Here is a 4180-nt window from a genome sequence, read left to right as displayed (position 1 = left end):
TGTTTTTGACAGCATGAACCTACGAATTCTTTACTACACAACACATACCTGTGCTTCCACTTCAGTGAGACTGTAGAGTAGAGGCCCTCCCCTGGTCAGCAAGATCCTGTTGAGCGCTTCCCTGGACATCTTTCCAGGCAGATATAAACTCAGTGGGAAGGGAATCCTTGAGGCAAACCATGGCTTTGTCATACTGAAGTAATTTTCAGCCTCAATCCAGGAAGCGTGCAGCTATATCAACACAAGGGAGAATATGACTAGAATGTGAGTAAGAAAAGTAGACTTCTCTTAAAAGTTTGATGTGCAAGATCTCTGTCAAAGAAGCAAAAGCACCAGGAATTATTGTAATTTAAAGCAATCAAGCTCCATAAAGGATTATACTAATCCTTTGAATGTAGTATATTATTAAGGCCACAGCTACCTTCCACCTAAACAAAAACAACAAAGATCTTACACAGACTTACACATGTGCATAAAATTACATATATACTCATCTTTATATACGTGTATATATATACACACACTCATACACAGATACTGTACATAGACAATATATTACAAAAAAGTTGCAGATGTACAGGATCATGTTTGAACTTTTTAGAATTCTCTTTTGAAATTATATATAAATCTTAAAATAAAAGATACTATGAAATTGTGAATTTGAAACCTTGTGAGTCAGCTGCATAGGCTAGCCTATGATATCATAGGGTCAGAATTTCTTTTCCTGTACAAACTGAAGCCAAAGTCATTCAACAGATCCAACGTCTGGGTGTTTTTATAGCTCTAATGTACTTACACTAAATTGGTGAGGGTGTGTAGCCATGTGTTATTTAGAATTGAAAAGTGAAACTACTGGTTGGTATTTTAATTTCTCAAAAGTTCTAACTGAACAATTCAAAAGGCTTTCACACTTGTGCACCCCACATCAGACATACCACATCTTACTCAAAGCTTTTTCAAAAGCATCAAATTAAACAAAAAACAGCCTGAATAAGCTGTTTTCAGGATGCTGTTTTCAGGATATTGTTTCTCAAAAAGCATCTAAAAGAAAAAATATTCATAGGTGCCCTTTTAAAATGTCTTTCATAAAGTCATTATTATTACTTCACACACCCCACACAGACTCTTCTTTCCTTTTCAAAAGTTGCTAGGCAGTATTTCCAAAATTAGACTAACAAAGTAAATACATTCCAGCCAGGACTATGGCTGAGAGACTTAATGTCTCTCACATTGGACACCTCTTGCAACATTCACTTCCAAAAATTCTGGCCGTTATAAAGTATTTCCCAATAGTGACTAGAGCGGGAAGCAGTGTGTCTTCACTGCTTAAAGTCCAACCTTTAAGTGGACAACCGATTAATTCTGTTATCACAGAATATGTAAATGAACTATCAAAATTCCAATAAAAATGTTCTAAGAGATCAAAATTAAGAAATTTTGAAATTCATGTTTGTTTAGATCAGTGGCCAGTAGTAGCTTGTAAAAAAAGGTATTAAGGCTGGAAAAGGGCTTATTAGGGTAAGGCACAGTTATAACAGCCAGATGGTAGAAAACTTCAGTTACAAACTTGCCTTTCCTACGAAAAGAATTCCAGGCAGAATTTCACAAGTCTAACCTGTTATAAGGCTTCATCAGTGCAAAGCCCAGACATATTATAAATTCTCAGATTATCATCTGAATTAGGTGTTGAGAAACAACAGTTTAGGCAGACATGTATATACCTGATATAACCAATCTGGGGTCTGTGCTGCAAGAACCAGCAGTAGGAGACTTTCTCTTTCCATCCTACATTTTGGGGGTCCTTCCACAGCAGCCTGACCTGATCACTGGTGTCTCCCATGTGCAGAGGGAGTTGTGGAGGTGCTCGCCAGGGCCTGTCTTGGATTTCACAGCCTGCAGAAATACAATTTTCCAATGCTGACCACAGAAAAATGTTGCTTTCAGGAGCTCTAAGTCTTTTTGTAGCAGGGAGCAGGCCTGCAAAAGCATCCTCCCTCCTGCTCACAAGCCCATAACTTCCCTTTCATAACTGCAGCTGCTGCTTGCATGGAAAAGTAACCGAGTACCTGGACCAAGGAGAAGGAGGTAATTTGACCAATTGTAGTCAGAGCACAAACAAACCAGAGACTAAACAGTCCAGCTGATGAGCAGGGGCAAGACCGGAGATGAAGTTCCTTTAAAAATGGTGCTATTAACAGGGCTGTGGGGCAGCTGTCCAACTTAGCAGTTTTGACACCCGTTGCAGGGAGAGAACAGCAGTTGGGCAGCATGGCCAACACAGTGTGATGGTTTGGCCAATGCACAGCATGATGGTTTAGCCCATGGCAGTCAATTGGCAGGGTGGCATGGCCAACACATGGCAGGACAGCATAGCCAGGCTGTGGTGACCAGTGTCCCCAGCTAGGACCCGAGAGCGGTACCTTTAGCTGAATGCCAGGCTCTGCAACAGCTCTGGAGTCGCTTGCCAGTATGTCTGTTCAGTCTGTTTCCACATTACCACATAAACACTAGAGCTGTCTTGATAACCAGAAATAAAGCCAGCATAGTTGTCATCTGTCACCGTGTTCACATGAAAAGTGCCCTCAAAGTCAATGCCATTGAACACTGTGTAACCTGAGGATACACACAGGTTAAAATCAAGTCTGCAGAAAATGCGTTCACATGCTAAAAGTTTTTCTGCTATAAAACTTGAGTCTCAGAAGAGGGTATGTACCAACAGCAAGGCCGGGATCGCTGTTCATAGTCTGCACAATTTCCATGCCCCATAAGAGTAAATTCAGGGCAGTTAGCATGAGTGATGAGCTCAGCTGGCTAAGCCTGGCAGCCTTTTGTGGCCTCCCTCTAGCACTCCCCTCCTTTTGCTCACAACATGTCTGTAACACTTGTAGCTCTGAATTAACATAAGAACTATAATCGAATCCTAAAGTTTCAGATGCTTGTGTGCACAGTCAGGAGGGCTTTTTCTCTCCCCATTGCAGAACTGACCATACTGGTATTCTGATGCTTTCCCTCCCTCTCCCAATCTTCTTCTGAAATCACTGAACCTGGCCAGAATTGGAGATGGAACAAAAAAAAAAAAAAAAAAAAGGGGGGGGGGGGGGGGAGAGGGCTTTTCCTAGGCTTAGTTGATGTAATTTGATCACAGAGTTCAGGATTAAACTGCAAGGACTGGGTTAAGGAAGGTGTATACATCTCAGCTGGCTTGGTAGAGACTTTGGCAACAGGAGTAAATTGCTCATTCCTTGTGATTCAGAACACATCATTAGCCTCCTGAAGGCTAAAATGTGTTAGTGTAAATAACAGTTATTTGACCCCGTCTAGGAGTAAATGTTCTGCTATACAGCAGGTCATACTTTCAAACTGTAGGAAGGATGCATAAAACTGTTTGCTACAGAGATATTTCAATAGGGTGACACAAAAGTCTCATGTTTGCCACCTTGGCAGCAATGAAATTGACCCAGAACAAGTTGAGCAGCCTGTAGTTATTTTAGTCCATTAGCAGCTTCAAGCTATCATATGCTAAAAGAAAGTTCCTTCATTATAACCCCTGTAAAATTGTCAACCAACCAACAGTTTCCACTTTTCACTTGTTTGCCAGAGGTCCAGCAACTACAGAGAAAGTTTTACTGTGGTTTTCAAATGATCTTTCTCAGACAGGTAAGAAAGATCAGATGTATTTTTACCTGGTTCAGAACCACACAGTTGAGATCAACCTGCACATCTCCCTCTGGGTCCAGCACCACTGTCTGATAGACCCTGAAATCTGTCAAGGTGATCACTGCCTTCTCAGGGCATACATCAGTCCGATCAATTACTGTTATCCTGATCAAAATCAGACTCGCAGACATCCCCAACTCCATCACCTGAGTGTATCAGAAAAGTGAAAGCAGATTTACAGTGCAGTAAGTAGCCACATCTGGCTTAGCCATGGGATCAAGGAGCAGGTGGAGTCTCAACACTGATGGCTGCAGTGCCTCAGCCAAAGGGCCCCTGCATGTTGGGGTCCCTCCTGGGACAGTGCGCCGTGCAGTGAGTGTGCACACATGGCGACTGTGCCGGATCCCAGTGTCCATGTGTAATACCTGGGGAAGGATGTAGTGCCTAAGCACTGAAATGGCTCCTGAAGGCCCATCTTACCATTATCATCATCGTGCCCTGGGTTGGGGACCAGCCTGCAGGT

The 4180-nt window shown here is 42.3% G+C and overlaps 1 pseudogene; it reads right to left on the bottom strand.

Moving 5' to 3' along the window:
• Positions 1 to 358: 358 nt before the first annotated feature.
• Positions 359 to 4172, bottom strand: LOC104621797 (annotated as a pseudogene).
• Positions 4173 to 4180: the final 8 nt, after the last annotated feature.

The sequence above is a fragment of the Phaethon lepturus genome, unplaced genomic scaffold (genome assembly GCF_000687285.1).
Source record: "Phaethon lepturus isolate BGI_N335 unplaced genomic scaffold, ASM68728v1 scaffold17700, whole genome shotgun sequence".
Lineage (NCBI taxonomy): Eukaryota > Metazoa > Chordata > Aves > Phaethontiformes > Phaethontidae > Phaethon > Phaethon lepturus.
This window is presented reverse-complemented; position numbering and strand designations above follow the sequence as displayed.